At 48.1% G+C, this 10750-nt stretch overlaps 1 long non-coding RNA gene across 1 annotated transcript; it reads right to left on the bottom strand.

The window, feature by feature from the left end:
* Positions 1–4735: 4735 nt before the first annotated feature.
* Positions 4736–9829, bottom strand: LOC147965052 (uncharacterized). Its single transcript, XR_015607313.1, has 4 exons — positions 9314–9829; positions 9094–9216; positions 8915–8995; positions 4736–8186 (listed from the first exon to the last, which is right to left on the bottom strand). It is a non-coding gene; the product is annotated as an uncharacterized LOC147965052 (long non-coding RNA).
* Positions 9830–10750: the final 921 nt, after the last annotated feature.

Below are 10750 nucleotides of genomic sequence, written 5' to 3'. Positions count from 1 at the left end.
GGGCCTAATTCAGATAGGCCATAAACGGGCCCTGGGTTAGCGGGCTATAAATGGGCTATATGCGAACAAGCCGTTAACAGGCTTGTCGTGGGCCAGCCCGCCACCTTTTGACCAAGTCAAACGGGCTGTCCGTTTCACAGCAATGGGCCTCTGTTGGGCTGTGCCACGTGTGGACGCATCATAGGCGCCTTGGGTCCAATGAGTGGATGACATCTCTCCCAACGGTGAGCCGACACGTGTTTCCTCCAGCCAATGATGATTTTGCACGTGGAAAATCCCCATTGGTCGGGGCTGTTAACGGGTTATCGGATCCAAAACCGAACCCGATAGCTTAACGGCGTTCCGTTATGGTGGATGCCACATGTCGGTCACCCTTGATGAAAGCACTTCTGTGACACGCGATTTATCGTCATGGAAGTGGACACTTCCGTGATAATAATTTTGGTAATGTCATGGAACACTTCTACGACAGCACAGGTATGACTATCTTGATTCTGTCATAAAATTGTCATGGATGTACATGTATGATAGAAAACATGACCTACTGTGACAAACACATATCATCATGGAAGTGTATTTTTTGTAGTGCAAACACTTGGCATAAGGAATAGCAAAAGTAGTATCATGCGCATACAAGTCTGTTATGTGCTCAAAGCCAATGACATCAAATTCAAGTTGAGTAACAAGCATGCATATGCGGGAAAGAGCGTCCGCTACAACATTTTCCTTACCTTTGATGTACTTGATGACATAAGGAAAAGAATTAATGAATTCACTCCATTTAGCATGACGCTTGTTCAACTTAATTTGACCCTTAAGGTATTTAAGTGTTTCATGATCGGTATGAATGATGAATTCATGAGGGCGAAGATAATGCTCCCGTTCATGCAAAACTCGCACTAAAGCATATAGCTCTTTGTCATAGATGAGGTAATTGAGTTGCGCTCTGTAAAGTTTCTCACTAAAGTAAGCTACGGGGCGCTTCTCTTGCGTTAACACACCTCCTGTGCCATTACCACTAGCATCGCAATGAATCTCAAAGGGTTTGCCGAAGTTGGGTAATGAAAGGACGGGAGCATGAGTAAGCAAATTCTTAAGCTCATTGAAAGCGGTATCTTGGGATGGTCCCCAAACAAAGGGTGCATTCTTCTTGCTCAAAGCATGCAAAAGTGAAGCAATGGTGCTAAAGTGCTTCACAAATCTATGGTAGAAACTGGATAAACCAAGGAAAATACGCACTTGATGCAAGTTGGTTGGTTGTGGCCAAGTTTTAATAGCATTGATCTTAGAGTCATCAACATGAACACCCTTAGAGGAAACTACAAAACCCAAGAAAATGAGCTTATCAACGCCAAAATGGCACTTTTCCATGTTAGCATAGAGACGCTCTTTTCGAAGAGTTTGCAAAACGGTTCGGACATGGGTGACATGATCTTTAAGAGATTTGCTATCAACAAGGATATTATCGAAGTAGACCACAACAAACTCACCAATGTAAGGGCTAAATACATAATTCATAAGATGCATAAAAGTACCCGGTGCTTCCGATAGACCCATAGGCATGACTAACCACTCAAACAAGCCAAACTTTGTTTCGAAAGCGGTTTTCCATTCATCACCCTCTTGTATGCAGATTTGATAGTAACCACTTTTAAGATCAATTTTAGAAAATATAGTGGCACCACTAAGTTCATCAAGCATATCATCAAGGTGTGGAATGTGATACCTATAGCGAACGGTGATAGCATTAATAGGTCTACAATCAGAGCACATGCGAAAGCTACCATCTCTTTTTGGCACAAGAATGACCGGGACGGCACAAGGACTCAAACTTTCACGCACATGTCCATGGTCTATGAGATGTTTTACTTGCCTTTGTATTTCTTTGGTTTCTTCGAGGTTGACGCGGTACAGAGCTTTGTTCGAAAGAGGTGCTCCAGGGATGTGGTTGATGCGGTGCTCGATGCCTCGTAGTGGAGGTAGTCACGGAGGTAGCTCGTTGGGGAAAACATCTTGGAATTCCTGCGAAAGAGAAGACAACACTAAAGGTAGAGCGTGAGAGGTGTTAGCTTTTGGTGCGTTGTCCTTGCACAAAAGGACATAGTGTAGGACACTAGTGGGTTCTCACACACTCCACTTATCTCACTTTTGGTGGCAAATAGAACTAAGTTCTTCTTTTTGCTCACCGTGGAGGCACTCGATTTGGGCTTGTGGCGCTCACTCCCTTTTGGTGGTCCGCCCTCTCACCATTCTCTCCACGATCAGTGGCTTGCTTGTCGGCGATCACTTGGCTTGGAGACATAGGGCGAAGTACATACTCCCTTCCTTTCATCTTGAAGATGTAGTGGTTCGTTGGGCCGTTGTGGATGCCACCTCTATCAAATTGCCATGGGCGTCCAAGAAGAAGGTGGCAAATGGTCATTGGAACGACATCAAACTCCAAAGTGTCTTCATAGGCGCCAATTTTGAAGGAGACTTGTACTCGATGCTCGACTTGGATAGTGCCAAAGTCGCTAAGCCATTGAACTTTGTAGGGATGTGGGTGCTTCGTCTTAGGCAATTGGAGCTTGGAGCAAAGTTCTTCACTTGCGAGGTTATGACAACTCCCTCCGTCGATGATGACCTTGATGGACCTTCCATTGATGTCGGCCTTTGTATGAAAGATATGGCGTCTTTGGTATTCTTCTTGGTGATGTTGAAGGGTCAAGACCTTGGAGACAACGAGAGCGGGACTTGAATCTTAATCACAAAAGACTGGTTCCTCCTCATCATTCACTTGCCCGTGCATGGCAACTTGTTCAAGTGCTTCTGTTTCTCCTTCGCTCATGGAGTTGTATGTACCATGGTTGTTGAGGATCATGGTTCGCTTGTTGGTACACTCAAAGGACTTGTGGCCTCATCCTCCGCATGTGAAGCATTTGAAGGAAGTTGTCTTGACGGTCTCATCGGTTGGGGTAGATGATGATGAAGCTCTCGGCTTGAAGTTGCTCGTTGTAGGAGGATGAATTGGGGTTGACGAAGCTTACATGTAACTCGACTTGTCGATGTTGCTTGTAGAAGGCTTGGTTGAGGTAGACGGTGTTGGAGTCCTCGAAGCTTGGGTGTTGGCAAAACCATAGGGCTTGGATGAGAACTTGGCGTACTTGAAGTCTTCTTGCACTTGACATTCCGCTTTGGTAGCTTGATGCACTAGCTCGATGAGATTCGAGTATGGTTGGAAGTCGGCGATCTTCTTGATAGGATGATTGAGTCCATTCAAGAAATGTGCCATAGTTTGCTCATCATATTCCGTGACATTGGCTCGTATCATTGCAATCTCCATTTCCTTGTAGGACTCTTCAACGCTCTTGGTTCCTTGCTTGAGTAGCTGGAGTTTCTTGAAGAGGTCACGGTTGTAGTAGGTAGGCACGAAGCGTGCTCTCATGACATCCTTCATTTGCGCCCAAGTAGTGATGGGTGGTTCACCTCTTGCCTCACGGTTCTCAATGACTTGTTCCCACCAAATGAGGACATAGTCATGGAACTCAAGGGATGCCATCGCGATCTTCTTCTCTTCTTCATAGTTGTGCAAACGAAAGATTTTGTTAACCTTCAATGCCCATGAAAGGTACTCTTCGGGATCATTGCTTCCATTGAACTTGGGCATGGTGAACTTTAGCTTGTCGTAGCATTGCTCTTCTTTGTGTTCGGGACGGGGATGGTGACGTCCTTGTCGAGGAGGATGGTCTCTCACAATTTGCTCTTGCCATGGAGGATTTCCATTATTTTCTTGTTCTTCTTGAACATGATGTTCTTGGCGAGCTTGTGGAGGAACTTGTTGATCTTGACGTTGCACGCGAGCTTGATATCTTCTTTTGTGAATTTCTTCGTGAAGTGCTTCTTCATGTTCACGAGCTTGTCGGCCTCGGTTGGCTACGACTCGACTTGAATCTCGGAGGGCTTGTTGCGCCTCAAGTGCTTGAGCATCTCGCAATTGTTGCTCTTGACGTTGTGCCTCGACATCTTGTGCTTCTTGGTGTAGACGCACTTTCTCTTCCTCTTTGTGGTGGCGTTGTCGTTGCCATTCTCATGCTTGCGCAAAGGTAACATGGTTTTGACGGTGTCGATGCTCTTGAGAGTCGTTGTCACGTAGAGGATTGAGGCTTGCTTGACGATCATTGCGCGCGGCACGGCGAAGAGTGTTCGATGTCGGTGTACTTGAGCCGGAGAGGGTGAAGTCGGAGTGTCGACTTGTGCGGCTCCGTCTTGATGAGTACGAAGTGGAAGAAGAACGTTTGAGCAACAAAGCGCGAATCTCGTCCATTCTTGCATCGTTCTCTTGCTTGTTATCATCGAGCTTGTGGTCGAAGTAGTCTCTTGTACGTTGCTCGGAGAGTCGCAAGTCGGTGGCGAGGTTGTCGATGTGTTCACTCTTTGCTTGTTGCTCTTGATGCAAAGCACGTTGTGCACCAAAGAGGTGGCTCTTTGTGATGTAGGAGTTCATGTCGTCATCTTGCCCGATGAAGAGTGGGTTGGTAAAAGTACTTGGCCTATCCATCATTCCAAGGAGAAGATGTGAGTGGTAGAAAGAGAAGAAGGTATACCAAATGTACCTTGACCAAAGTTGAAGGTGGATCAATGATCACTCCAATGTGGAACAAGGAAATAGCACAATTGGTACCAATTCTTGTCGGTTTCTCACACCTACACAAGTAAAAGCTTATGGTGGAGCTTGTTTAGGATGGTGGCACAAAATTTGATGCAATTGTTAGTGAGCTTCAATAATGTTGGAAAAGATTCGCAAGTTTGCAATGCAACAAGTAGACCAAGCCAAATAAGTTACACAGAAACACACACGCAAAGAGATAAGTGGGGTCGTGCAAGCAAGGATGAGCCAAAATGTGAAATCCACGAAAATTCTCTTGATGCACAACACTCGAGAGACGCTAGCACGATTGCACAATAGGCGGATACGAAGACTTGTGCACAACCTACTAAGCAAAAATGCAACGACTTCTATCCCAAGTATGCTCTATGTATGGTGTTTCGATGATATGATCCAAGATGATCTAGACAATCTTAATGTTGTATGATGCTATGGTTCTTGCTTAAAAGCTCTTTGCTTACCTTTCCCTTTGCTTAAAATCTTGTTTGGCTCTTTCCTTTTGAGATATTTTCTCATGCAATGCTTGGCGAACCAGGATAGCAATTGTGTATGCGATGACAACTTTGTGACACAAGAGATGATACCAACATATGCACCAATGATATGTATGTATGCTATGGGAAGTATGATCACTAATGTGCACAAGTCCGGCAATACTAAAACGCTAGTCTCGATGGTTAAGCGACGCAAAACGTAAGACTATGGGGTTATCAAAGCAATTGCAAGAATGAATGATTATATCACGATACCATGATGAGTTTACCATTGATGACGGGTCCTTTGCGAAGATGAGTGTCGGTGATGTAGATGTCGAACCATTCCTAGTTGGCCGAAACACGCTAGGAAATGATGAACCACACTGAAATTCTCAAATCCAAAGGCAAAATGGTGGTATCGAAGTTGGCAATGCGGAAGTGAGATTGTTTGCGGAAAGCGGTGGTTGTATGCGGGTGATATTGTGGAGGGCCTAGACAAAGATGCCAAAATCAAAAAAGTTTGAAGGTGTAAAATTGTGTTGGAACCAATCTATGTGGATGGGGAATGTCACTAGTTATTGAACGAGTTAAAGAACGTGAAAATCGGACGCCGGATGTGGAAGTTGTGGTCGAAACTATCAATCAACCGTGGCTGAAACTAGGGGGCGGAAGTACCGCTTGGGAGGGCGGTTTTGCTGCTCCTGAAGCTCAGCGGTAGTACCACTTGGAGTGGGCGGAAGTACCACTGGTGTCAGGACGAAATTGTGTCGAAAATGGATGATTTTGGGGCTAAAAGTGGATCGATTTCGTGGATGGGAAGTGGTGAAACTTGGGGAGATGCTAGATCTACCTGGAACACACGAAATCTGCGGATCTAATCCAACAAAACTTCATCACACCAACAAATCACAAAAAAATTGGGGCTATTTTTGGTGGGGATTTTGGAAATTGGGGAAGAACACAACAAAATTAGGCTAGAAAACAAAGAGGGGAGACTCTGAAATCGTCATCAACGTGGCTCTGATACCAAGATGATGTAGGGTGGAATCCTAGATGGCCGATCTTTCACGAAAGGAGCGGATCCCGCGAAGAACACAAAGAACACAAGGGGAAATATGAGGGGAAACACGAGATAATCACTCAAACCAACAAGAACAATCACACATGTGCTAGATCCTCGAAACACAAAGAGAGATATGTCGGATTACGGGTTCCGGGAAAACCCTTGAGGTTCGAACACTGGGGTGCGCATGAAAATGTCCCCCTCTCTAGCTCGCGCACTCAACGATCTCACGACCTAGCTTCGACAGACTCAAAGAACACGAGACACAAGATTTATACTAGTTCGGGCCACCGTTGTGGTGTAATACCCTACTCCAGTGTGGTGTGGTGGATTGCCTCTTGGGCTGAGGATGAACGGTTACAAGGGAAGAACAGCCTCCTGAGGAGAGATGTTCTTGTACTTAGTGAACTGGTGTGAGGCTAAGGATGGAATGGCTATGATCCCCGACGAGATCCATTAGCTATGGTGGTGGCTAGTCCTATTTATAGAGGCCATGGTCCTGTTCCCAAATATTGAGCGGGAAGGGATCCCACAACAGCCAAATTGAAGGGAGACAACTAGTACAAGCTATCCTTACAAAAGTAGTCTTCGCCTGCCAAAGGCTCTGGTGGTGACACCGTGTTGGGCTCCACGGTGACCTCCGTCCTGCCGCCCTACTGGTCTTGGTTTTGTTGCACCGATATGGAAACCTTTGCCTGATGCCTTAGAACTCCTCGCATGCACTTGCCTCCTTAGCACCAAAGAGGAAGCGAGGAAAGTGCGCTTGCTGGCACCCGCCTGGTGCCCTCCTGGTCTTGATCGTCATGGCTTACGTCATTGGAACCTCGCGAGGCTCGCCTTGCCTTGATCTCTACGCCCCTCGCGAGTCTGCCTGGTGAGGCCGCCCCTGAGGAGGTCTTGCGTCGTCTGCCTCGCGAGGCTTGGCCCCTCGCGATGGTCTTGGGTGTTTGCTAATGAAGATGGGCCATACGGAGCCATCGGAGGAGCCAGGCCGCATGCCGTAGGCAGGCAAGTCTCCGGACCCCCGTTCCCAGAACGCAGACAGTAGCCCCGGGGCCCAAGGCGCGCTCGGGCTTGGCTTCGAGGCGAAGCCAAAGAGCAAGTGCGGAGCGACGCAGCCCCAACAGCATGCGGCCTTGGTCGACGTGTGGCGACTAATTGGACGTGGGCGTTTCCGCTTCCCCATGCAGCCTCGGCAACTGGCCGACTTGACGGGTCCTTGCTGCATGCAGGAAAAAGATCATTGTTACCTTAGATCGTGGAGGTCGGCGGTTGGCTCCCCTTGGCTATAAATGGGAAGTGGGGGCTGAGATCCCATCACCCATCTCTCCTCTGCCTCTCCCACTTCTTCTTCTTCCTTGCTCCACTTCTTGCTGGTGTAATCATGGCGCCGATTCGGAGGTTCTCGGCCGCGGAGAAGGGCAAGGCTCCCGTCAACGAGGCTGAGCTGCTCCCGTTGAAGAAGAGGAGGTCCCATCATCGCAGGATGGTCGTGAGGCCGGTGGTGTTGCGGCCATGGTACGAATGGCCGCCTCCTGGGTACCCGTTGCCCTTGTATGCTCATGCTGATGATTCCGGAGGGAGGAGCGATGAGCGCCGCCGCCCGCACCAGGGTCGTGGCCTCCATGCCGCGAAGGCGCACGCCGTCGCCCCAGGGGTCCATGTTGCGGACTCCTCGCGCGAGTTTGTACTGTGGGCGGCGATGCCCCCGAGCACTTGGATTGGCCTTCCGCAGTTCTTCACTACCGAGATGCCGCTGAGGGGCCCTCTCGAGCTTTGGCTACAACACGCCGACTGAGACGCCTCGGCGACTGGAGCGGATCTTCATGACCCGAGGCTGGGGCGAGATTGCCTGAGCCTACCGCGTGGACGGCGCCCTCGCCATCCACTTCGAGTATGACAGCGCCTCCACGCTGTTCTTCAAGGTCTTCGACTAGGAAGGCCGCTGCTTGGAGTGCTGCCCTGAAGGAGGTCACCAGGACGGCGCAGCGGCGGGTTCACACTGAAACACACATAAGAAAACATTTTCAGCACATAATTCAGTAACGATGTCTCTCCAAGAAAACCATATCCCCAACTCTCGAGCATCCAACAAACAAAGAATAATTCTACATATCTGAAGAACGAAAACTGGGATGGTGATAACATCGGAGCCTCCCAATTCTTATCCTGAAAAGGACGCAAGCTGCGCTCTTAGTTGTAATAAAAATTGAAAAATATAACTGCTAGCCACAGAACTTGCTGAACTTTCTTTCAGCAACATCATTCTGACAATAAGCGACAAATCATAATCGGAGAAGGCTGTAAGAAACAGATATCTTATTTAGAGCCACACAAATTTGCACAGGCTTGTTCAAATTTTGTTTTTGTTACTGCACAGGTATCTTATACATTACTGAACAACATAGGAGCATCATCCTTGTAACAACCACAGAATTCATCTGCTAGCTGCAGTAATAAGAACAATGCAATGTTGTGGATCTATCCTGGTGAGTGGTGACCCCTGCCATCCAGCCATGCTAAACAGTACAGAGTTTAGCAATTCGAATATGTACTGTATGTAACAAAGTTTTTTTCTGTACTAGGTCAAACACTATAATTCACTAACATTTACTACTCACAGACAACTCCATCAGTAAAAATCATCAGGCCAAGAAAAGAAAAGAACAGAACAGAACATGCCACGGGGTGGGTGGGACTCTGGGAGGGAGGGAGGAGAATAGAACATACCACTCTGGCAACTTGCACATCGCCAATGAATGCAGCGCGCATCCTCACCAAAAATTTCACAAACGCCATCTTCCATCGTCCCTAATACTAATCAGTGGTCACTGACACCGCAAAGCCTAAACTGAATCCCCGAAGAATGAAATGGCAATGCGACGAAGGGAATCGGGACGAGGCCTGACCTGGTAAGGGATAAAGGAGGGCGCGGGCTCGCCGGACTCCCCATACGCCATCTCCGGCCAGACCGCCTCCATGAGCCGCTCCCTCCGCAGTGGCCGCCCCACGTCCTCCTCCCCCTGCAGATCCTGCCACGGAACAACCGCCAGAGCCACCCTAGATCAGAGGCCCGCGCGTGCGCACGATGAAACGAATCTGCAGGCTAGGCCGGGCCGTGTTAGTTACCTGGGTGAAGAGGAGGGAGCCGAGGAAGCTGGCGAGGAAGAAGAGGGAGCAGGAGAGGAGCACCATTGGGAGCCACAGCCGCGTCCGCGTCAGCCTGCCGCCGCCCCCGCCACCGCTCTGGATGGCTCCGCCGCCCTTGATGGATCACTGATGCCGCTCCGACGACTGGCGAAGCGTGTCTGCGTGTCAATGTGTTGGTTGGGTGGGGGGAAGCGGGAGAAGATGGGGAAGAGAAAGTCACACAACGGCCAAGGGAAGAGAAAGAAGATGGGGAAGGGCGAGAGGGTGGGGGCGGCAGCGGTGCGGGAGAAGGGCAGCGAGGTTGCCGGCGGGGAAGCCCAGCGCCGATGGAGATGAGGGGCGGCGGTGGACACGGGGTCGAGGAAGAGGGCAGAGGAAGTGGGTTGGGCTTGGGGGATTTTGTTTTTGCTCCTAATCTGTCAACGTCCTGTGGGAGAGAGATGGCGACGAGGTGGGAGGGAAGCGGAGAGGAGGGGGAGAGGCCGCCGACGGCAAGGTTTGGGAGGGAGACGAGGGGAGGGATGGGATCGGGGTGGGTGGCGGCGGCGATGTGGGACACGAGGGGAGTGAGATCTGGATCGAGCGAGGAGAGGGAGGCTGCTAGGGTTTGGGTTGGGTTGGGTTGAGAGGGGACCTGAGAGACGTTGGATCCATCGGATGTGGACGGTCCAGATCGGCTAAGGGGGTGATCCGTGTGAAGAGCTCCGATTGGTTCAGAAAAATTATGATTTAGAATAGTTTCTAAATACTTAAACTAGGAGGGTATTGTGAAGCAACTATCAAAAATATTTTGCAAAATGGCACAACTAAAATTGTCTATCAATTTGTACCATATTTTATGGATGATAGCCAGTTTGCATGCAATTTTTTATCTTTGTAGCTATTTTAAATCATTATTTGAGTGCCAAAAATGAGTTTTTTGTGAAGGGCCTACCAAATAATTGTTGCAAAACTGTACCAAATCAATTTTCTAAAATACTAGGACATATTTAAACCACAATTTACCAAATTTTTGGGTGTTAGAAGTTTTGATCCACCTCTGGTGAAAAAGACAAATTTCCGCTGATTCAGTTGGAAGCGGGTCAAATTTGAACTGTAGCTACCTCGTAGTTTGCTCTTTATTTTTTCTAAAAATCATTTCTAGGTACATAAGTATCTATTTAATCAGGGAAACACCAAAAAATTCCAAGATTCAACCACTAGCTAGGAAAGGACATTCCCGCCGTTTGACCGCATTATAAAAACGGGCATAAAAATTCAAAAAAATCAAAAAAATTGGAAAACCTTCGCATTGCGTCATTATATGTGATCAAGTTACCAGGAAAAATTATAAACTTGTAATACGGCGATTATTTTAAAAAAGTGTTCTCAGAAACGAGCTATCAAGTGTGAAGATGAATGACTTTCAACCCAAAT

This window comes from Triticum urartu, chromosome 6A (genome assembly GCF_056163025.1).
Source record: "Triticum urartu cultivar PI428250 chromosome 6A, HENAU_Tu73, whole genome shotgun sequence".
Classification (NCBI taxonomy): Eukaryota; Viridiplantae; Streptophyta; class Magnoliopsida; order Poales; family Poaceae; genus Triticum; species Triticum urartu.
Note: the sequence above shows the minus strand (reverse complement) of the source record. Positions and strands in the feature narration are given on the sequence as shown.